The sequence below is a fragment of the Tamandua tetradactyla genome, chromosome 15 (genome assembly GCF_023851605.1).
Source record: "Tamandua tetradactyla isolate mTamTet1 chromosome 15, mTamTet1.pri, whole genome shotgun sequence".
NCBI lineage: Eukaryota > Metazoa > Chordata > Mammalia > Pilosa > Myrmecophagidae > Tamandua > Tamandua tetradactyla.
Genome location: NC_135341.1, coordinates 90,540,925 through 90,566,620, shown reverse-complemented (window position 1 = coordinate 90,566,620; position 25,696 = coordinate 90,540,925). Strand labels below are relative to the sequence as shown.

At 37.2% G+C, this 25,696-nt stretch overlaps 2 pseudogenes; both read right to left on the bottom strand.

Annotated features, from left to right (window-relative positions):
• Positions 1–570: 570 nt before the first annotated feature.
• Positions 571–18,269, bottom strand: LOC143656888 (bifunctional phosphoribosylaminoimidazole carboxylase/phosphoribosylaminoimidazole succinocarboxamide synthetase pseudogene; annotated as a pseudogene).
• Positions 18,270–18,271: 2 nt separating this feature from the next.
• Positions 18,272–24,111, bottom strand: LOC143656887 (cyclin-A2 pseudogene; annotated as a pseudogene).
• Positions 24,112–25,696: the final 1,585 nt, after the last annotated feature.

The following is a 25,696-nucleotide window of genomic DNA, read 5'->3' as shown; positions in this document are numbered from 1 at the left end:
AGAGTTCATTATGTGTACAGTTCCATGGACGTTCTAAAAATTTTATTCTGTTACCATATTTACAAGCTGACATTGCCCCCTTTTAATTACTTTCAAAACTGTTTTTATAAATGAATACAAGGGGGAACAAATGTTAAAATAAGTTGAGTAGATTGAAATACTAGTGATCAGTGAAAGGTAATGGTAAGGGGTATAGAAAAAAAATAGGGGGAACAAAGGTTAAAATATATTGGGTAGATGGAAATACCAGTGGTCAATGAGAGGAAGGGTTAAGAGATATGGTACGCATTAGCTTTTTTTTTCTTTTTATTTCTTTTTCTGGAGTGATGCAAATGTTCTAAGAGATGATCATTATTATGAATATACAACTATGGGATAAAATTGTGAGTTATTGATTATATACTGAAAATGGAATGTTCATATTTGTATGTAGTTGTTTTATCAACAAACATATTTTTTAAAAATTTATTCAGTAAATTTTGTTTTCTGTTTGATTTAGAATGATTTTGCTTTTTTTTGCAGTTAAATTTAGAAATTTGTAGTTTTTCTGCTAAAAAATGCAACATGCTCTTATAAACTGTAATCTCTGGTTTCCCTGTCAGCATGCTTCGAAGAAATCTATGTATTTAATATGCTTGCTTGTATTTTAACCCATTCTAAATGATTGTCTAATCCAAATATCTGATCATCAAACTGAGCTGAACCTTCTGGAGAAAGTATGATTAAACAGCCAAGATCACTGGGTAGTTAGAGAAGACCATGCCTTCTGTGCCACCAAGTCTGGTGTGAGGGGAGGGCAGTTGATGACTGGATATGCAGAGTAACAAATCATCACTGGTCCTAAACCATTGCTTCTGCCTGCTACTGCAACAGATACAGCAGGAATACCATCCCCTTCATACTCAGCTTTAGTCCTTAGCATTTCAACTGATCCTTTATGGGCAAAGGTTACCCAAAAGTTCACATAGAACGCCAAAACTTCCACATACCTCCTTGATTTTTTTTACAGTGACCAAGATAAAAAATTGAGTCCATCAATACTACAATGCTGCATTGACTTTCTGATTTCAGAAACAATTCTACTCTCTCTGCAACTCACTCAAATTTTTTCTTTACCATGTGGAGTCTTTCAGATGTTACTTCTTTGAGGTCATGGTATGAGTGCTTGTCTGTCTTTCTGTTGGATTCAATCTCTTGATGGCCAGAGTCTCCAGAAATCATCATTGATAACATCAGCAAGTACAATTTCTTTGGTGGTTATATCAACACCAAACACAATCTTCATATCAACCAGTGTACAGTTCTGAGGCACCCAGGACTTTTCCAATATTTCAAAAATTGACTGTATCATGACTCATGATATCAACTTCAGCTTGGCCTATAACAAATCCAGCAAATCAAAATTTTGCAGCAATTAACTGATCCTCAGAACACTGAGGATCATTGTTGGTATCATGCTTGAAAAATATCTACACTTTAGGTAGATCCTTCCTTAATGCCAGGTTTCTTTTGAGAAAAGAAACAGTTGCTACTCCTCTAGAAACCCATTCAATTGGAATCATTTCACATTGGGGTGCAATGAAAAATGTCTTCCCACACTTTCTCGCGAAAGCAATTTTGATACCTATTTCCTGTAACAGCTGAAAAATACAGCTGGGAATTTTATTTGAGATGGCAGATTTTCCTTCCAGGTGATTCTTTTAGCTGCACTTCTTGTCATTACCTGGTTCTTAGACTGCAGGAGGACTTATCCCAGACTAGCTAATACTTCATAAACTTCCCTTGTTTTACCCTCATAGAGCTTTTTACCAATGTTCAGTACTTCAGCCATCGCTGTTATCCTAAGTGGGCTGCAGGCAGTGACTTCACTAGGAACAGAGGCAAGAATTTTGAACACTGGAGCAGTAGTCAAACCCGGAGGGTATCTTTAGAGCAAGGTGCCATTCAACTTTGGGAGAAACAGCTGCCCAAGAGGCTCCTATCATGCAGGGCCAGCAACACACCCTGCCTCTAGACTGCCCCAGGCTGGGCACGTGTGCTGTTCCTGGAAAGGAGAATAGTGGCACAGGCTCGCAGCCCCACCCTACCCGACAGAAGCTCACTGACTCAGCTAAAAATATTTTTGAATGCTGTAAATGATATTCACAATGTGTGCCAGTGTAACCAGTGTCCATTACCAAAACATTTCCTTCATTCCAAATATGAGCACTATACATTTTTTTGTTTTGTTTTGCTCTTTAACTTTTTATTTTGAGTTGTGCATAAACTTACAGGATACTTATAAAAATAATAAAAGCCTGACACAGAGAACTTGACAATAACCTTATCCCCCAGATACCCAGATTCACCAATTCTAACTTTTTCACAATTTCCCTACAGCATATTCATCTATCTATTCATCCATTTTCTGAACACTTGAATCTAGACCATTTACATTATACTCCTTGAACACTTAATACTGCCACGTGTATTTCCTAAGAAGAAGGATACTCACATTGGTGAATATATAAGGTGGTTATATAACCACCTTAATTGCAGCTATCAAGTTCAAGAAATTTAACATTGTTATATTTCTAATAGTCTATATTCAGTTTTATCTTATGTCCCAACAATGTCCCTTTAGCCTTTTTCTCCTCCCTTACTAGATCCCATCAAGGATGATGTATTGCATTTAATTGTCAATGATTTATTTGTGTTTTTTTAATTGTGGAACACATATACAACATAAATTTTACCATATCAATCACTAAAAAGAATACCACTCAATGGATTACTACACTTGCTTTGCTGTGGTACCCTCACCACCTTCCATTGCTAAAACTTTCCCATCTCTTCAAATGGAATCCTTACACCCATTATGCAGTAACTTCCCATTCCCTCTAATCCCTGCTCCTGGCAGCCTGTACTTTAATTTCTATCCCTATGAGCTTGCATATTTACTGATATTTTCTTTTTAGTTACAATGGGGTTTAACTTTAACATCTTAAATCTGTAACAACCTTGCTTGCTTTGATACCAACTTAAGTGATATATACAAACTATTTTCCTATAACCTTCTTTGTCCCCACCTTTATGTAGCTCTTATCACAAATTATGTATTTATATTTTGAATCAATACCCCCTGCTTTAGCAATACATTTTATGCACTTGCCTTTTTAGATCATGTAGGAAGTAAAAAGTGGAGTTACAAAACAAGAAAAATATATTAGTATTGACATATATATTTACCCAAATCAGTTAAAATATCCTAACGATGCTCAAAGAGCTAAAGGAATTCATGAAAAAGATAAATAAACACAAAGAGAATGTCAGTGTAGAGATGTAAATTATGATAAAGAACTAGGGTCAAAGGCCACAGTAACAGAGTTAAAAATTAGTTTTAAGAGTTTAACAGAAGATTAAAGCTGGCAGAAGCATGAATCAGTGAAAGTGAAGACAAGAAAGTTGAAATAGTTCAGTCTGAGGAAGAAATTACATCAATTGCTGCAACATAACTCTATTTGGGTTTATACTCTTTGGATTCTGTTGAGCATCTCGGATGTGTGACTTCATGCTTTTCATTACATTTGGGTAGTTTTCAGCCATTAGTATGGAAACATCTGTTCCAACCCAATGTTTTCAATTCTTTGGCGTATATACCATTACTATTTGGATTGCTTGGTCAAATGGTAGTTATATGTTTAGCTTTCTGAGGAACTGCCAATCTATCTTCCACCATGGCTACATCATTTTGCATTACCATCAGTAATGAATGACTATTCCTATTTCTCTGTATCCTCTCTATTTCTTTTTATTTTCTCTTTTTTAATGGTAGCCATTCTAATGGATGAAAGTGGTATATAATTTGTTTTTGATTAGCACTTCCCTGATGGCTACTAATGTTGACCTTCATATAGTTTTTGATCATTTGTATATCCTCTTTGGAGAGATATCTATTCAAGTATTTTGCCCATATTTAATTGGGTTATTTATCTTTTTGTTGTTAAGTTGAAGCAACAGTACTGGCATTTATATTTACCCTGATCATTAGCATAATCTCAGAACCTTATTTCTTCATTTGGCTTTCATCTATTGTCTACTGTCCTTTCCTTTCAACCTTGATAAATCCATTTTTGACAAGACACAGCTCCCATTTATGGCACTGGGTGTTCTCTCCATAAGGCTGGATTATTCTTGGAGAAACCCTATCTGTTTACTTTCATTTTCTGTGTTCAAATTATTTTATCAGGAATAATTACATAGCCACTATTTACAAATACTGAAACATTTTTATTTCATGCAGCTGATAGGCATTCCCTGACTGATACTGCTAAGTATTTTATAGGCAGACTTCAGCCTCACTTCTTGGATGTTTGTGACCCATATTGTTCAAAAATCAACTGCAAGGATGGTTACTTATAGAGATTCCTCCTCACAAGGTTGGCAATGACTAACTAGCTGTGGCTTATTTTCCCATGAAAGCAACCCTCATCCATGATGTATGTGGCTGATCAAGCAAACCATAGCCTATGTGCCAGAATGCAACTCACCAATTGTCATGGTTAGGGACAGGTGTCAACTTGGCCAAGTTGTGGTACCTGTTCATCTGATTGGGCAAGCACTGGCCTGTCTGTTGCAATGAGGACATTTCATAGGATTAGGTCATGATCACGTCAGCTACATCCACAGCTGATTCCATTTGTAATCAGCCAAAGGGGAGTGTCTTCTGCAATTAGTGATGCTAAATCCAATCATGGGAAGCCTTTTAAGGAGGACTCAGAGGAGACAGATTCCATTCCTGCTTTGGCTGGTGAGCCTCTCCTGTGGAGTTCATTCAAGCCATCCATTGGAGTCATCGGCTTCGCAGCCTGCCCTGTGGATTTTGGACTCTGCATTCCTACGGTCACGTGAGACACTTTCATAAATTTTATATTTGCAAGTGTTCCCTGTTGATTCTGTTTCTCTAGAGAACCCTAACTAATACACCAATTCTTCCCAAGGATGGGCATAAAACATATAGTTCCTATTGGCCCAAAGATGCCCATAGCTAAGTCTCACTACCTATCTAAAAATGTCACTTCTCCTTACCCCAATCTTCTGCCAATCATATTATAACATATCAGCTATACTAACTCTTCCTTGCCCCACATTACACAATATATATAATGTTGTACAACCTTCCCAGGAGTGGGCTGAAGTCTATTCTTCACAGACCCTCTGCTGAGACACTTCTCAATAAACTTCCTACCTCCAATCATCAGTCTCTACATCTCAGTGCACACTGGTTTTCCAAACAGTTACGTTACAAACTAATGTCAAAAGAATGTAGAAAAAGGTAAAGAAGGTAAATTGTTCTTCTACTTAGGCCCCTCTTCATTCTCCAGTTGCTGCAAGCTGTCAGTTGCAATTGATCAACATATTAAAGCTGCAAAGTTAGAATTGAAGAGAACAAGAACTGTTCTACATATGGATGAGTTCAAATGCTGCAAGCATGTTTTAAGATAGTTTGGATTTCTTACATCTGATGTCACATAGGTGAAAGGATGAGTATCTTGTGAGATATGCAGTACTGATGGGCAGCTTCTAAAGCCATGATATTTAATGGCTTTCTCCATTACTTTCTTCAGAATAGGCAATAGCATTACTAAACTGCTTTGTGTTTCAAGTGAATTCTAGGGCAGATGCCCAAATTAACAAAGCAATTAGAAGGACCACTTTCTCAATGCAGAATGTGCTAAATGATTGCAAAAGTTTCAACAGAGGCCAAATTGGAAATTGACAAGGAAACTTAACTAAGCTTATTCAAACCTCACTTAAGGGAGGAAGTATGTACTTGGATAACTGGAACCACATTTGCTTATATCTTCAAAATGACAGATATCTTTGAAGACAGCATAATGTATTGTATGAGGAACCTGGAATAATTGCTTTGGCAGATGTGTCAAGCAGAAGAAACCATTGGAAACACAAATCTGGAGAATAAATTTGCAGAAGGTATCACCAAAATTGGGACTGTGTTCACTGCAAGTCTGAACTTATAGAGCCAATTTAAGGAATATGTGGTTTTAAATTGCTCCTGCCTATCTGCTTGAAGTTGACTGGAAATGCTTACAAATATTGATTTTATTCTCCCATCACAAGAAATTTATCCTCAAACATTTTAATGCATACTATATTTAAATCAAACATCATTCTATTGAGCATATTACATATATGTTAATACAATACATAAGAATTAAATTTTTAAAATAAAAATGCACCACAATGTACTGTTTTATTGAAAGGCTTTAAAAATTTTTAATGAATTTAGAACTATTAGATAACCACTGTGTTAACTGTAAATTTATACACAGATAAATATGTATACAAGAGGTACAACTGCAGCAGTACCTTGAAGGTTTGTACACTAGAAAAATGATGCATCTTTTTGTATTGCAGTGTAGTTGCTTTCCTTTAGAAAGCAGGCCAACTTCATCTGGGAACCTTGACACTCTTTGAAGTTGGTAAGTGCTGCAATGATGGTTCCCCTTTTTGCTATTTCATTCAGAATTGTATTAGAGTCCTCCACTTTTCTTTCTTTAAAAAAGAATCTTCTTATTTGAAGAAATCTGATACACACACAGCCTATATAAAACAGATTCTACTTAGAATGAGGGAAAATAATTTAACACAATTTATGTAATTTAAAAAATCATATATCAAGTTGGAAGCATTTTGTGAAAATGAATATATACACAAAAAGAGTTTATACATTAGGTTTATTGATTAGGAGAATATAAACTTAGTGGCTAAAGGAGATTCTTCCAAATTGAGAGTTGCTTTATTATTTCTTAGGCAAATAGCTTCATCTTACCAGAACTTAAAAAGCTATTCTCCACATAAATTATTTATTTTCCCATTCATACCCTAAAGAAAGCTGCTGACATATTTTTAGTGAGAACCTGTTTCAATATAAACATACAGAGAATTTTTATAACTTTTGTAAAGAATAACTTAGTTTTTAAAATTTATTAATTAAAAAATTTAACAAACTAAAACATTAACATATATAATCAGTAATTCACAATATATCACTTAGTTGCATACTCATCATTTCTTAGAACATTTGCATCAACTCAGAAAAAGAAACAAAAAGACAACAGAAAAAGAAATAAATGAAAACAGAAAAAAAAGATTGTACATGCCATACCCCTTACTGCTCACTTTCATTAGCATTTCAAACTAAATTTATTTTAATATTTGTTCCCCCTATTATTTATTTTTATTCCACATGTTTCTCTCATCTGTTGACAAGGTAGATAAAAGGAGCATCAGACACAAGGTTTTCACAATCACACAGTCACATTGTGAAAGCTCTATCATTATACAATCATCATCAGGAAACATGGCTACTGGAACACAGCTCTACATTTTCAGGCAGTTCCCTCCAGCCTCTCCATTACATCTTGAATAACAAGGTGATATCTACTTAATGCATAAGAATAACCTCCAGGATAACCTCTCGACTCTGTTTTGATCTCTCAGCCATTGTCACTTTTTCTCATTTCACTCTTCCCCCTTTTGGTCGAGGTTTTCTCGATCCCTTGATGCTGAGTCTTAGCTCATTCTAGGATTTCTCTCCCATGTTGCCAGTAAGATCTACACCCATGGGAGTCATGTCCCACATAGACAGGGAGAGGGTGGTGAGATTGCTTGTTGTGTTGGCTGGAGAGAGAGGCCACATCTGAGCAACAAAACAGGCTCTCTTGGGGGTGACTCTTAGGCCTAAATTTTAAGTAGAATTGACCTATCCTTTGTGGGGTTAAGTTTCATATGAACAAACCACAAAACTGGGGGATCTGCCTATAGCTTTGGTTGTCTACACTGCTTGTGAGAATATCAAGAATTCAACTTGGGGAAGTTGAATTTCACCCCACTCTCACCATTCCCTGAAGGGGGCTTTGCAAATACTTTTCCACTCACTGATTAAATCACTCTGGGATTCATTGGGGCATCATTCTGGAACAACCAACAAAATCTCATGTCCTACCTGAGATTCCAAGTACTTATGGTGTTCAAACTATCTACATAAGTTATATTAGGAAATGCACTAGTCAAATATAAATTTTGTACCAAATAAACATTTTGTTGCTTTAGTCTCACACGTAAGGTGAGATTTTAAAATATTAATTACCATCTATTTTCAGCACCCTGAAGTAATGACATACCTTTGTTCTTCCTCATGCGAAAACATTTTTAAAATTTGTACATTTAGCCACTATTATTATACACTTTAGGCATTCCTAGATTATACCATCTCAATATTTAACATCTATCTTTCTTTCTGATTTCATTTATGCCCCCAACCCTCCTCCCTCTATCATTCTCACATGCAGCTTCATTCAGTGTTTTAACATAATTGTATTATAGTTAGGTAGTATTGAGCTGTTCATTTCTGAGTTTTTATATTCAATCCTGTTGCACAATCTGTATCTCTTCAGCTTCAATTACCCAATATCTTACCCTATTTCTGTCTCCTGGTGGTCTTTGTTACCAATGAAATAGTCCAAGTTTATTCACTAATGTCAGTTGATATCAGTGAGACTGTACAGTATTTGTCCTTTTGTTTTTAGCTAATCTCACTCAGCATAATGTCCATTCATGTTGTTATATATTTCATAACTTTATTCTGTCTTAAAGCTGCATAATAAGAATAACCTAGTTTTATCTGCTGTTTATCCTGATACCATAAAATCATGACTTTCAATTGTTTTGACTGCTGTATTTAGTGTCAAACAGAGAAGTGAGTCTCTTCAATGTGTAGGTGAGTTTTATTACAGGTGCATACGTAAGGATCTGGAGGAAATTTTTTCCAAGACAATTTCAAAGAGAAAAAAGGGAGCTTGGGCTTTAGAGCTTAAGGAGACAAATAAATGGCAATGGTCCAGAGGAAAACAGAAAAAATAATGAAGAAAAATAAAATAGGCACAAGATTCATTAAAATTGAGTTAAGGTCACCTGCTTCATTCATGTTTTGTCAACATATACTGTTATCTTATAGGTAGTTCTATTTTACTGAATATGGCATCTCAGCTCTTTTGTCATTCAAGTCAGGAAGGTGCTGATTTATTAGTCCATGTGGTGTTTCTAGTGCTGTTCCATCCTGATTTAGGATATTTCCTCATTCCTTCAAGTGACACTGAGGAAGTCTGATTAATGTCACCAGGAAGGGAGAAAACTTTTGTTATTAGATTAACAGCAAGCCATTATAGAAAGAGATTTAAATCAAAGCTGTTTGAAGAGATGTTAATAAACATTTTCTAGCTACCAAAGGCTACATCAAGCATTTTCCAGCTAAAGCATTATATTAAGTGTTCTAGTTTGCTAACTGCCAGAATGTAATATACCAGAAACAGAATGGCTTTTTAAAAAGAGAATTTAATAAATTGCTAGTTTACAGTTCTAAGGCTGATAAAATTTCCCAATTAAAACAAGTCTATAGAAATGTCCAATCTAAGGCACCCAGGGAAAGATACCTTGGTTCAAGAAGGCTGATGAGGTTCAGGGTTTCTCTCTCAAGTGAGAAGGCACATGGTAAACACAGTTAGGGCTTCTCTCTCATCTGGAAGGGCACATGGTGAACACAGCATCATCTGCTAGCTTTCTCTCCTGGCTTCTGGTTTCCTGAAGCTACCTGGGAGGCGTTTTCATCTCCAAAGGTCGCTGGCTGGTGGACTCTCTGCTTTGTTGTGCTGCAGCATTCTCTGCTTTCTCTGAATCTCTCATTCTCCAAAATATTTCCTCTTTTATATGACTCCAATAAACCGATCAAGACCCACCCAAATGGGTGGAGACATGTCGTCCCCTAATCCAGTTTAACAACCATTCTTGACTAAATCACATCATCCATGGAGATGATCTGATTGCAGTTTCAAACATACAGTTTTGAATAGTGATTATTCTACCTTTATGAAATGGGACTTATATTAAAACATGGTTTTCCTTAGGGGGCATACTTCCTTTTTAAAACAAGGATCAACTTCCTTCCAATCTGTAATGACACATGTTTCATTTCTGTCTAAGACTGTATCAGAAGTGTCTTTAAAATTCATGTTTCTACCAACAGTCTCTTCAAAGCTTTCTAGGCCTTCTCTATCAAGCTTCTCACAACTCTTCCAGAATCTTCCCCTTATCCATTTAAAAAGCCGTTTCCAACATGTTTGGTGTTTGCAAACTGCAGCAGCAGCACACCACTCCTGGTACCAAAATCTGTGTTAGTTTGCTGGCTACCAAATGCGATGTATCAGATCCAAAATGGCTGTATTAGTTAGGGTTCTCTAGATAAACAGAATGAACAGGGAACACTTGCAAATATAAAATTTATAAAAGTGTCTCACATGACTGCAGGAATGCAGAGTCCAAAATCCGCAGGGTAGGCTGTGAAGCCAATGACTCCAACAGAGGGTCTGGACAAGCTCCACAGGAGAGGCTCATCAGCTGAAGCAGGAATGGAACCTATCTCTTCTGAATCCTCCTTAAAAGGCTTCCCATGATTAGATTAAGCATCACTCATTGCAGAAGACATTCCCCTTTGGTTGATTACAAATGGAATCAGCTGTGGATGCAGCTGATGTTATCATGATCTAATTCTATGAAATGTCCTCATTGCAACAGATAGGCCAGCACTTGCCCAACCAGACAAACAGGTACCACAATTTGGCCAAGTTGACACATGTCCCTGACCATGACATTGAGCATCCCTCCAATTATCCAGCTATCAATTCTAAATGACTTTTAATGACATTGGGATTCTTACCCACTAGTAATCACTGAGCCACAACTCCATGTATAGTTTTCTCAATGGGAATTTTTTCTAATTTATCAAAATATGTATCAACATTAAGATGCACACTGCTGCCCTGTATACTTACAACTAATCTTATAACCAGAACTCCTTAAATAAGTCCAGTCAACACATCACTCTAATGGTGTTTGTAATCAGAAACTCACTAAAAGACTATATAAATTGAAAGGCAAACTCAGCAAACCCACCAGAAATGAGATTGGAACAAAATAGTTCAGGCCAAGGCTTTATTTCAGGAAGAAACAGAGCCAACTGGGCAGTATTTCAAAAGAGAGAAAGAAATAGCTGCCTTGAGGTGGCAAAGGATAGGGGTTTTATGGCTTAAGGTTAGGGAGTTGGGGGACAAGGGTTAGACAGGTCTCTATTGGCTAGTTTTCAGAAAGAGGGAGCTAAGTTAAGAATTGGCAGCTTTCCATTGGTAAAGTTTGAAATTTAAGAACTGCCTTAAGCATGCATGGTTGTAAACACCAGAGGGCAGTTAGTGTGTAAGGGAGTTTACCACAAGAATTGTATCTGCTGGAGGGTGGAGGCTGAGTAATGGGAGGTTATTGCAAGAGGCCAGCTGATGGAGTATGAAGGAGACACTGAGCTGGCATGGTGTTCTAGTTTGCTAGTTGCCAGAATGCAATATACCAGAAATGAAGAGACTTTTTAAAAGGGGATTTTAATAAGGTGCTAGTTTATAGTTCTAAGGCTGAGAAAATGTCCCAATTAAAACACATCTATAGAAATGTCCAATCTAAGGCATCCATTGAAAGATACCTCAGTTCAAGAAGGCTGATGAAGTTCAGGGTTTCCCTTTAAGTGAGAAGGCACATGATGAACATGGTCAGGATTTCTCTCACATCTAGAAAGGCATTGTGGCAAACACAGCATCATCTGCTAGCTTTCTCTCCTAGCTTCCTGTCCCATGAAGCTCCCTGAGAGGCAGTTTCTTTCTTCATCTCCAAAGGTTGCTGACTGATGGACTCTCTACTTCTCATTCCTACATCGTTTTGCTCTCTCAGAAACTCCCACTTTCTTCACAATTTTTCCTTTTCTTATATTCCAGTAAAGTAATCAAGACCCACCTGTAATGGGTGGGAACATGTCTCCACCTAATCTATCTTAACAAGCACTCTTGAGTGAGTCACATCTCCAGGGAGATAATCTAAGTAAAGCTTCAAACAAACATTACTGAATAGGGATTAGAAGAAGTGGCTGCCTTTACAAAATGGGATTAGGATTAAAATGTGGCTTTTCTAAGGTACATACATCCTTTCAAACTGGCACACATGGGTTTGGGTAAGAGAGAATTTCTGAAACATTTGCCAAGAATAAGTTACATCCTGGGGGGATGGGGACACATTCTGGACTTTTTGGTAAATGAGTTCTGCAACTGATTCCAGGTGAAATGAGGCATAGTTGTCCTAAGGGGAAAAAATTGGGGGGTATCCAGAGATATCATGGGACAGGAGGAAAAAGTTGTTTCTGCTCCTTCTCATGTTGGGAGTCATCATTCATGTATTCTTGAGTTATTTACTAGATGACTTAGTATATGAACTAGGAGGGGAGCTGTAAGAGACAAGGGCCAAAGAGAAGAACCAATAATAACTACAGTAATGGTGTTATAAGGGACACAAGAAATTATTTTAGCAGTGAAGTGAAATAGGAGGAAAATAAAGATAGCCATGATTGGCTACCATAACTAGCATCACAGGATTTTAAAATAATTTCTATGTTTCCTTTCAAAATTTTAGGTTTTTCTCTCCTTGTCCAGTTTTGTTATTGTAAAAAACAGAAGGTGTCATTTATGATTGTTCAGGTGCCTCTTGTAACAGTGGTGAGAATATCTTATGCTCTCCTGTTTTGTATAACTGAAGCTAGGTTTATTACTTGTTCATTATTAATAGCTCATGTGGTTGCATTCTTGGGTAGTTGTAATGAGAGAAGAATACTTAAAATTGGTTGTTCTCTCTTTTGTTGCTCAGATGTGGTCTCTCTCTCTCAGCCAAAATGACAAGTAAACTCACTGCCCTTCCCTTCTCTACGTGGAACATGACTTACAGGGGTGTGGACCTTCCTGGCAATATAGGACAAAAATCCTAGAATGAGCTGGGACTCAGCATCAAGTGGTTGAGAAAATCTTCGTGACCAAAAAGGGGAAGAGTGAAATGAGACAAAATAAAGTGTCAATGGCTGAGAGATTCCAAAGAGATTTGAGAGATTATTCTGGAGGTTATTCTTACATATTATATAGATATCACCTTTTTAGTTAAGGTGCAATGGAGAGGCTGGAGGGAACTGCCTGAAAATGTAGAGCTATGTTCCAGTTGCCATGCTTCTTGAAGGTGATTCTGTAATCATCATAGTCACAGTGTGACTATGTGATTGTGAAAACCTTGTGTCTGATGCTTTTTTAATCTACCTTATTGATAGATGAGTAAAACATATGGATTAAAAATAAATAAATAATAGGGGAAACAAATGTTAAAGTAAATTTAGTAGATTGAAATACTAGTGATCAATGAAAGGGAGGGGTAAGTGGAATGGTATGTATGAAATTTTTTTCTTTTTATTTCTTTTTCTGGATTGATGCAAATGTTCTGAGAGGTGATCATGGTGATGAATATTCAACTATGTAATCATATTGTGAGTTATTGTTTATATACCAAGAATGGAATGACCATATGGTAAGAATGTTCATGTTTGTATGTTGTTATGTTTAAAAGAAATTTTTAATTGATCATTCTTATAGTGGAGTTTCAACAAACCCAAACAGACTGTGGTAGATGGTGTATCTAATGTCAGATTTTTCTAGAATAGGATAATCATGAGCAAGGAACCCAAATTCTGGATCTTCTAAGAACTACTCTTTTCTCCCATTTTTGAGGTTTATGTGAGGTTTTGAGAAAGAAACTTAGATCAGGTATTTGCCCGGAATAGGCCTTTTCTTGGGGTTTTAAGATAGTGGCATTAGGAATGATGGATACTATAGTACAGTTTCCAGCCCATACTCAAGGATGTTATTAAGTACATGAGAAATAAAATTGAATAATGTGAGCATCAGGGCTGTTGCAGATCCAGAAGGGATAAAGTATAAATTTGGATGGGTAGAAAAGTTGAATTCTTGGGTTCTGCCATATATTACATTTATGTATAGAGGAGAGTAATGAGGGGTTAGTGTTAGGGTTTGGGTTAGGGTTAGGGTTAGGATTCAGGTTAAGGTTAGGGCTAGGGTTAGGGTTAACATTTAGCTTTGTTTGACAGAGGAGATTGCAAAAAAGAAAAGTGAAAAGGTTTTTTGGGGTTTTGATTTGATTAAATTATAAACTTGTCCTGATTGGTTCCCAGACTAAACAACTCAGTTATTTTATAAGAGCTGTTAAAGTACAGAGAGTTGTCACTGTAGTTTTTATTAATTATGTGCATAAGGATGATTTTGTTAATGCCTGGATCATCCCAAGTAATGGTTGGGTTGAGATATTTTTTGGTATTTGTTGCTTTGAGTGCCACTATAAGGTGGTTGTATTAAAGAATAGTGTATGATTGCAGAATGTAGATGATATATGCCCTAATTCACCTGCATAGGGTTGTGAAGAGTTTATTTAAAGCATGTGGAGGGTTTATCTATTAAGACTGTGAATATGCCAATTGAGTCTGAATTTTCTATACATTGAGAGATTTCTATTTTGTTTATACTTTAATGAAGAATAGGTATATCATTGTTTTCTGTGAGATTTGAGAGGAGTTTTTTTTAAGAGAGGAGTTTTTTTTAACCCATTGGTCACCAAAGCTAGTATATTGTGGATGGACTCATAAAGAGAGTTTTAGGGCTTAAAGGAAAGGCAAGCAGGGATAGGGTGACAGTGTGGGTGGATTCAGGTCATATCTAACAATTAGAATGATTGACTGTGGTTGCTGTTGTCTGGATGGTTTCTGTAAGAAGATGGTGAGAAGCTGTTTGGATATATAATGTGAACCAGAGCAAGATAGTAAGTAGAAGAGCTGGTGGGGTTAGTAAAGAAGTTAGTGCCATGGTTTAAGTAGAAGTAGAGAAGTAGAATAAGGATCAAATTTGCTGCCACTGGAAGTCTTGGAAGGTGCTTTGAAGAAATTTTTCTAGCAGGAATATTAGGAATTGTTTTAATGGCTCTGGAAGGTGAGGAAGTAGAGAAGTGATTTAAGTGAGGAAAAGGTAGAGTGAAGTCTGAATAAAATGTCACAACCTTGAAGTGGGGAAAGACAGATAAGGATTATAGGGAATGGATGGGAGGATCTTAGATCTATTGAGCATATGATTGGTTCAGTAATTAAAGGGGAAGAAAGGAGGATGCTGTCAACCACATGCTAGAGATTGAGGAATGGGGATAAAGGTTCTGAATGTTCAAAGAGAACCAAATATGTGGCCCCTGTATCAATTACAAATGAGATTGGCTTATATCCCACCTGGATAATGATCCTTGGTTCACACTTACTGATGGAGATGTGGGGCTGTTTCAAACCAGGGACTCATCAGTGTCTTATTGTCAATCTGAGAAGGCCTGGAAAGGAAGATCCTGACTCTGAGAACATTGGGTGTGCTGGAATAACTCTCTTGGAAACAGGGTTTTCATGATGGCTTGACTTCCAGTGATGCTTATGGTGATACACCAGACACAATCCCAGAGGGGGGCTAGGACCTCTCTCAAGACAGTGTAATTTCCAATGACCATCATAACATAACAGGCAAGGTCCCAGTGAGGTTTTAGGATAGCAGAAGAGGGGTTACATTCTGAGATTTAAACTTGAGGGCAGCAGCTAGGAGGGAGGCTTTGGACTGATGTCATTTGTGTTTTTCTAATTTGTCTTTATCCTTTGTATTATTAAATATCTTAAAGGCTGCTTTAATTAAGTCTTTTTGAGGGGGTTGAGGGTCAACCTCTAGTTTTTCCAACTTTTGCCTGATATTGGGATCACATTTTGTGATGGAGTTAGTGGGTAGGTATAGTCTGCTAGTGTCTGATTCAGGGTTTAAATTAGTGTATTTGAGGAGAGACTCCATCAATCTATTCATGAATACCTCTGGATTTTCATCAGGTTTTAGTTGTCATAATTAACTGCCTAAAGGGCAGCCTTTTTTATGCCTTCTATTAGAAAGGTTAAAAAGTGGGCTATGCCATGTATTTTGAAGATGATTGTATAATGATACAGCTTTCACAGTGTGACTGCGTGATTGTGAAAACCTTGTGTCTGATGCTTCTTTAATGTACCTTATCAAGAGATCAGTAAAACATATGAATTAAAAATAAATAAATAATAGGGAGATCCAATGTTAAAATAAATTTAGTAGATTTAAATGCTGGTGATCAATGAAAGGGAGAGGTAAGGGGTTTGGTATGTATGATTTGTTTCTGTTTTCTTTTTATTTCTTTTTCTGAATTGATGCAAACATTCTAAGAAATGATCATGATGATGAATATACAACTATACAACTATGTGATAAAAAAGAATGTTAATTTGTATGTTGATTGGTTTTATTCATAAAATTTTTTTTAAGTGGGCTGTGTGGGTAAGGTCAGGGGAGTAAGGTTCTTAATTGGAAAGTGGAGCAGTGTTGGCCTGATAGGTGAGGTAGTAGGAGAAGATGAGGTGTTGGAATTCTTTAATGTATATGGCAGGGTTTTCAGAGTATGACCCTAGTTTGTTTTCTATTTTACTTAAACAGAACGATAAAGAAATATATACTTTAACTATTCCTTCAGGTTCTGCTACTTCCTGTGGGGTAAAATCAGAGCCAGCATCCATGCCTAGCTAAGAAATGGGGGATTAGGATCTGCCTTTGGGTTGACACATGGGGGTGGTGATGAGAAGGGGGGAGGGTATAGTCCTCATGAGTGGGCATGAGGAGGGGGGAAAGGTGGGATGGGAATCAGAGTTGAGGATGGGGAAGAGGAACTGGGACTGGGGGAGAGTCCAGACATTATAGTGGAGGTATGTAGGGAGGAGGTACAGGAAAACCACAATCTGCTGGATCAAAGTTGAAATTTTCAGGGGATTTCAGGGAGGGGAGAGAAGAAGAGAAAGGTTTTGATGTAAGTGAAGAATTTAAGAGGAACAGAAGTGACAAAGAGAGGGACAGTTACACAGTACACAGATAAAAGAAATCTTGAATGTAAGAAATTTCAGACCACCTGCTGCTGTGCTGGATGAATTTCTCTATGTTGTGGAGCATTAGAAAGTCAAAAAGTGCCATTTTTTGGCCCTTAACTTTCATTATCCAGTTTGTATCATGGCCACCTAGTGGTTGAATAGAAAAATGAGAATTTGGGTCTGATGTTTCCTTCTGGGTACAGAGTTTTAAGGTTAGGGAGTGGGCACCTTAAAGGTGTGAGGTTTTTTTGGAGGGTTGCAAAATGAGTTCCTCATTTTAGGTGGTGTGAGTGAGATAAGGAATTTCAAGGTGGACCATGCTTGGAACTGGATGTCCCAGAGCCAGGGGGTTTTCCCATGAGAATATAAGTGTCCTTCCTGCTGTGGCCCTTGGGGATGGTGGGGATGGCTTTTTTCCCACAAAGATGTGGGCATGCTGCCTACCATGACCCTCAGAGATGGTGAGGACCTGGACAATGGAAAAAGTAGAGTGAGAGTGAGAAAGAGCAGGATCCTCCAGGGGAAGAATTCTTAACTCATCCCGCTGTGATTTGTTTCTGGTGTTGGGTGAGTGGTGGGCAGCAGCAGGTGTTGGATGGGTGATCGGCAGCAGCAGGTGTGGGATGAGTGGTTGGCAGCAGCAGGGTGGAGCTGTGGGGGTGCAGAGCAGAAGGATGTGGTAGGTTGAGCAGGAAATGCATTGAGAGAGAGAGACAAAAGGTGAATGGAAAAGAAGGATTGAATAAATGGAACTTCACCCCATTTTCCAGTACCTAGTATGAAATTGAAAAGGTTTTGCAGTATTTTTTAAATTAAAGGTTGCATTCTCTGTCTAATTTATATCATGGCCAGGCAGTATTACAATAGAATATGAGATGCTTAGGTTGAATTTGATCTCAGTGACCTGAAGTTCTGTGTTGTTTAAGAAAGCACCTTGGGGGGTGGCTGTTGAGGGAAGGGAGTGCCCCATACCCATGTCACCAGCATAAGAGAAGGTTTCCTTAGAGTTGGGCATTTCCCAACTTAAAAGGAACCAGACAAATGTTTCCTCAAGAGCTGGGCATCCCCAAACTCAAAAGGCACTGGACAGATCAGAGTGTTTCCTCAGAGAGAAGCCAGTGTCCTGGGTTCAATCTGGAGACTAGGCACACTCTCATTGAGAGGGATTGCCAGAGCTGCCTCAGAGCCTGGTGTTGGGGTTTTCAGAGACTGATAAAATCTGATGAGTAGGATAGGAAATAGATAGTGACAAGGGCAGGTGGGATGGACTTACAGTTTTGGGTCCAGCAGGCTGGGGTGGGTGAAGTTCCAGTTCATTTACAGGTGGCACAGCCATTATCAGAGGTGAAGCTTGTAGGCTGTGTCCAGAGGGTAACTTTGGGACTTCAGTTCTGACTGACCCTCCAGGATCGGGAGTAAACCCAGGATGAACTGCTGCTGCCCATTGCTTCCCAGGTTGCAAGACTGGAGGGCTGGGTTCGCCTCACTCTGAGTCCTGGGTTTCAGCATCAGATAAAAGGCAAAAATCAGCAACTCACTGGGAACAGGGTGGGGACAAAAGAATTTAAGCAAAGGCTTTATTTCAGGGAGAAACAAAGCTGCCTGGGGAGTATTTCAAGTGGGAGAGAAATGCCTGCCCCAAGGTGGCAGGGGATAGAATTTTTAAGACTTAGGGTTAGGGCATTGGGGGCACAGTTTAGGCAGGTCTCTGTGGGCTAGCTTTCAGAAATAGGGGGCTAAGTAGTGACTTGACAGCTTTCCTTTGGTAAAGTTTAAAATGTAAATGCTGCCTTAGATATGCAGGGTTGTAAATGCCAGAGGGTTGATTATGTAAGGGGAGTTAAGGCAAAAATGCATCCGCTGGAGAGTGGAGGCTGACTAATGGGAGGTTACTGCAAGAGGGCAGCTGATGGAGGGTGAGGGAGATGCTGGGCTGGCATGGGTTAATGTGAGAGAGGCTTTCTGAAATATTTGCCAAGGGCAGGCTACATCCTGAGGGGAAAGGGTCCTGTCCTCCAGGCCTAACATTTACCCTTTCTTATATTTTCTGAATATTCTAAAATAAGCATGTAGCACTGTCCTCATCATAAAAATTATTAGAAATACATGAACAAAATGGTCCTAAGTTTTCAAAGTTTGATAAAAATTCAAAACCTCTGGAAGGAGGAGTTTAAATAATAAATAGAACTTTTTTGTGGTGGAGTTTTTGGTGGGCCTGGGTGTTCAGAAATCACCAAGCAGAACCTCCTTCTGACCCCCATCCTGGAGGGGAGGGAGCAGCTGGTTCAAACATCACCAACAACCCTAGAATTAGAATCCTAGGCCCCCAGTGCCCCCAGCACTGTGAGCCCTTCATTTGAGTTACTTTGCAATCACATCATTCCTAAAAAAGCAGAAACATTTTAAAAGCTGGAGACTAGGCATTTTCTGCATCCTTAGTGAAAGCATTGTTCGGTTTTTATAAAAGTCATTTGCTTCTGAGGGTGCCATCTCAAAACTTTCTTAAAAGACAATGCACAACCTTAAGTAACTGAACATACTGGAAGGAAAGCTTTAAACAAGATAATCCATTTTATCAGATAAAAACATTCCTTGAAATCAGCTTTGTTTCTCAGAACCATACTGTAAAATACAATTAAATTTCTCCTCTAAAATGAAATGCTGATGATCGGTGAGGGGGAGGGGTGGGGTATGCTATGTATGAATTTTTTTCTGTTTTCTTTTTACTTCTTGTTTTGAATAGATGCAAATGTTCCAAGAAATGATCATGATGATGAATAAGCACAAATAAGTCATTAACACCCAGCGATGAAAGTCTTCCTGGTGGCATGGATATGACTCCCAGGGCTTAATCAAAAGTGGGGGAAGAAGTGCAACAAATAAAGTATCAGTTTATTTGTTGAGTTTATTTGACTGAGAGAGTTCAAATGGGCTTGAGAGACTACACTGGAGGTCACTCTTACACATGCTTAGACGTTGCTACCTACCATAACTTGCCAAAGAGTTTAGTATGTGTTTCAATTTCAAAATTTTAGGGTTCTGTTTCTAACTGCTCTAAGGTACTGGAGCCTAAAATAAATATCAGCATAATGATTCCCATTCAACTACTTTTCTGTTGTCTGAAGAATTATAAAGAAGGCGAGAGAGTTTGGGAGAAAGAATGGCCTCTTATCTTTTGTTTTTCCTTCTCCTCATAGATATTATTAAAAAAATCACCTGGTATATAATTTTTTTATAAAAATATATATGTCACTGAAGAACACTCAAGCAATTTAGAAAATACAGAGTTAAGTAAATAAAAAACAAAATACCCAATTCTGCTACATGTGGCCATTGTTAAAATTAGATGAACTTAGGTCTCTATCTGTGTTGTCCAATGATAGCCTCTGGCCAGATGTGACTGAATAATACTTGAAAGATGACAGTAAAACTGAAAAAAATGCATTCTGAATTTTATGTAATTTCATTATTTTAGATTTAAATAGCCATATGTGACTTGTGGCTAATGTATTGTACTGCACAGTTTAAACAACATATTACATAATTATCTGGTTGAAGGGTTTCTCATTTTGTGAGTGTACTCTTGGGCTTAAAATCATTTTTATAATTTCATTTAGTAGCCCTGAAATCATTCCTATTGTCCTCTCTGTCAGCTTTATTTCTCCCTGGACCTATATACCTGTATATAAAAGGACTACAGTATTTTCTCTCTTCCTTTTTCTCTCCATATAACTAATAAAAAATCAAGGATTGCCAAACAATGAGAAAATGATGTCTTGATTGACATGAGAACTTTAAAATAGAACTTCTAGGCATATTTTTAGGGGGTGCATAGTCCAGGAATCGAACCCAGGTCTCCTGCATGGAAGGTGAGCATTCTACCAGTGAACCACCCATGGACATGGGCCCATACATATTTGGAGGCTTAAAAAGAAAAATTCAAATCACAAATAAATCCACTTTCTTTCAAGCTAGTATCCTACAATATTTCTTTCTTTCCTGAATACAGGAAGAATTGAAACTGAAGATTCCCCTCAAAGAAAGTTCTAAAACATGCACAGTTTTAATGGAAACCATTTCATTGATGTTGTTCATGCTGCCAACCAATCCCCTGATGAAAAATACCCAAGTGGTGGCCACAGAGAGAAGGTGCTAGCATCATCTTCTGTGTTCTTTAAATTCCATTAAGAATTTTGCATCTGTACATCAGCTATGATATGGATCTCAGTGATATAGGTGTGCTACATTCTAGATAGGATAATTGGCTTCTATTTTCTCTTTACCTTTCAAACATTTCTAGGCAGAAATCATCCAATAGCAGCTGCAACTATTCTAACCTGAACAATTGCATGTATATGAGAAGAGAGGTTGTTTTCAGATAAGTGAAAATGCAGCCATTAGATAGCTAGTTGGAAAAAAAGACAAAACATTTTGCACCATTTTAAAGTTTGACTAAAATTATGTACAAATAGATGTCAGACAAAAAACCTTGTAAGTTGTAATAAATGAGTCTGAATCATTTTATTAACTTTTTAAAATCTACCATTTAAAATTGACCTTTCTAAAGTTGGTTAATTCAATTAAGTTATTAAAACTTTGAACAAAACTTAAGATATAGAGGTATTTTATTACTGTGAGACCTTGTTAACTATTCAAGGAATTCTCAGGAGAAACTGTGTGGGGGTAAACGTTTTAACTGATAGTCTTCATTGTACCTAATTCCATTTTACCAGTAGCAAACACTTGGAAATGAAAAAGTATCAGTTGATGCTTACAATCATAGGCTCACAGAATAATAAAATTGCAAATAGACTTAGAGACTATTTAATCTAAATGCCTGATTTTATAATATCCAAATAAGTTAACTTGATTGAGAGATTTGGTGTCATAAGATCATGCAGCTGATTAATAAAGTGTCATCACTAGAACACTAGTTATCCAGTTCATCACCCACTTTTCTCTGTGCTAACTACCATCACCTTCCTATAAACCCCAAATTAGAAAACATATAGATTTGCTCCCAAGGAATAAACATAAAGAACACAGATTTTGATGTCTCTTACTGGCTTTATGTCCATGGGGAAGTTACTTATCTGTCCTGTGTTTCAATATTCTCATTAGAAAAAGTATGACTAATCACACTTATTATCTTATAGGTGTACAACTGTTTAAAATTTCCTATCACTATTCTACATTCTACCATTTCTTCATGAAACTTCTCCACATATATCCATATATATTGACCTCTTACTGTCAAAGATGGCCATGTCTTTATTTGACAGATAAGTAACAATTTTATATCCTTGTCAAAAGATGTGCAAAGTTATACACTTCAGCAAAAATCCTTTGTTTTATCCCTTTGTTGCATTTAAATGTAGTACAAGAGTCATACTTTGGAGAGTATATGTTTCCCTCTTTGTAGGCCTTCTTAAAGCAGCTTTTTTCTGTGCTCTTCTGTCTGGAACTTAACCTTCTCTGTTACTTCCTTCTAAAATAATTTAAAATTCTTTGGGAGGGAAAAAGCAACAACAAATTATCCCAGGTATTACCTTTTAGGTATGATCCATTCTTGTCTTCCCTACAGCTTACATGCTTTTATGTCCACTTTTTTCTTTATCTTCTCTTCCAAATCAATTTATTAATTCTTATTATCCCAACAGCTGGCATTAATACTTCATTTAGCATAACCACTTAAAATTAGCCAAATATCTAATATACATACAAATTACAAAACTTGCAAAATACATGCAAATTAAAGCCATTTTAAAAAGTAATTGATACCACAATTTGTAATTGACCATACATTTTGTATTCAGAAATGATTGCAAAATAAAACCTAAGGTAAAAACTGTTCAATATACAAATTGAATGATTCACATTTCAGAAAGCAAAGGCAATTTCTTCATTGTTGCACATTTAGTGTCTGGTGAGTTAAGGAGAGAAACACCATGATCCTTTGAATGTTTGTATTTTTCTCTTATTGACTGGTGTGCATGTTATGGTGTTCTGAGGTGGGCCTTGTGACAAGGCTTCCAACTTTCCAGGGTATATCCAGTATTTTGTACTAATGAATCTGGCCAGCTTTGCCCCATAACTGTAAAGAGTCCTATGTGAAAGGCTGTTCCAGCAGTAACTAATGACAAATACTTTAGGTATGGGTCAGCATCTATCCTTCCCCCAAAATACTGCTGAACTTTCAACTTTGCAATTTGCAGATTGATGATGCAGAAAGTATTGGGAAAGAAGTTGATTTATTGTTGGTGCTGGTAAGCTAAAAGCAAGGATTTCAAAACTAGATTCTCCATACTCAGTACTTGTTTATTAGTATAAGTATCATGTTTAAGGTAAACAAACTCTGCTGCTATTTGGGGGGGGGTATATATTTCTTCAAATTTTGAAGCTAATAGCATAGCAGCAGTGCCCACAAGCTTATGTTTTCCCCTCAACACAAACACTGATGAAAGGAACCTATCAGTATGGTTTACAGCCAAGTATAGGGTCTCATTCTGTAGTTTATTTTCTTCTCCTACTTCAACTAACAAGTCCATGAGGATAGTCCCCATACTGTTTGTGATATCTGGCTGTTTCTTCCTGCAACCCACTTTAGGCTTACATTTAAGCTCCAGGTACGGGTGAATGTCCTCATTGTAGTCTGGCACTTCATTAATGTGCATTGGTTTTTCATCTTCTAATACAGTTGACATTGCCAACAGCATGCAGTCACTCAAAAACCAGCAGCTTTCTTGGTCCAGGTAAAGTCATAAGTGAATTAAAAGCCAGGACATGTTCATCTTCACATTCCCTTTGTTTGGATTCTGCCAGCCTCTTTTGGGTCTCTTCTTCTGCTTCAGGCACATGAATGGTCAATGCAGCTGTTTAGTGTTTGCTTTCCAAGGAGGACAGTGGCATGCTCATCATTTACAGGAGGTCATTTAGAGGTACAATCCATCATGTCTTGGGCCTCTGCTGTGGAGCTGGACCTCATGCATTCCCCACCTTCAACACCAACTGTTTGTGTTGGAGGCTGCTGGAGAGGCTCCATCTTCTCACGTGGATGTTCCCCTAGTTCTCTTGGAGAGCTGGCTGCTGCAGTGTTAGCAGTGTCAAGCCTGTTGGTGGACCAGAGGCCCTGGCATCCTCACTTTCTTTCTATGTCCACTGAATCCTACTCCATTCATGCTACAGGTGAAGAAAATGAATCCAGCCCCAATCCTTCTGCCTGAATTATTTTCACCTTGTTGTTTAATTCAGTTCTCAGTCTCTGAATGATCTCAGCTGCATTTGGCACAGCTGACTGCTAAGTCTTTTCCTTTGTATATTTCCTGTTTTTTGTTTTGTTGTTTCTTTGTTTTGTATCAATCTGGTCAGAACATTTGAGCCTTCTATTTATAGTTCTCAGTCTCTACTTGTCCATTAAACTGTCATAGTTTTCAGAGTTCTTACCTATATAATTTTTCTTGTCATTTGATACAGATTACACAGGAAATGTAAACACTTCCCATGGTTTAAATCACCACCAATTTCCCATCATGTTTTTTATGTCTCAATATAGGTCATCCTCAAGTCTCATTCAATAGCACAAAAATCTACCAAGGTATTCAAGTCAGAAATTAAGGTGGTATCATATTGTCCTTCATTTCACTTGCCCTTCAATTCAATCATTCATTGATTCCAGTCAAGTTTATTTCTTATTTATTTCTACATTTTGTTCAAGTATTAATTCTACTTTCACTACCTTAACTTAGAAAGCCATTATTCCTTACTTCAATTACTTCAAAAGATCCTAATTACTATAGGTATGTCTGAAACATCTGTTTTGTTTTTTCCTTATAGACTTTGTATTCTGTCCACATTCTTCCTAAATTGGTTTCCCAATTTCTATACAGTCCACATTCTTCCTCAATGAACTTAGAGATATTTTTATAACACTTGATCAAGTAACTTAATTGCTTTAAATGCTTAAAGACTTCCTTTTGCTTTTCAAACATCATTGTCCTTAATAGGTGTGCAATGTCCTGCAGAGCTTCATCCTTGTGTACCTATGAAGAAACATTTCTAAATAGTCCAATTCCTCTACCTTATTATTGCCTTGACAATGTATTTATCCCTACTTCAAATCACTGGTCACTACAGCTAAGAAGTCAGGCATGCAGCATCTCAGCCACCATTGTAGAGGAAGCTATAAAATACTTCTTGAAAATAGTAGTATTCAGTACATACTAGCTGAGGAAATGAATATATTTTAAGTGTACTAATGCAATGTTGAATTTAAAGTTGGTTTATTAGAATAAAAATATTAGCATTGATAGAAATATAATCATAGAATTAACCATCTGCACATTGCTGATGGCATGTTCATATTGTAAGTTTAATATTAGCTCAACATAAGAATATAAGCATATTTCTTAGTATTGCCAAAGGACACTGAGCAAGTGATACTATGATTGCCCTGAAGTTTATTGTATTTAAAACTTTATCTCATTGCTTGTAGGTAAGAAAATCATCGAGCCAAATCATGTAACCACTCAAGATTCCATGTACACTATTTTAAAGCATTCAGTTAAGAGAAGAAATTGTGAAAGAAAAATAATATAACCTTGGAAGGGACAGAATACAAAGTCTATAAGGAAAAAACAAAAAAGATGTTTCAGACATACCTATAGGAAATACATTTCTCAGCAATTAAGAATGTTTTTCTTAATTTTCATGTAATGCCAGCATCAATGAAATGTTTCTATTTTTCTGGAGTAGTTAGTGCAAGCA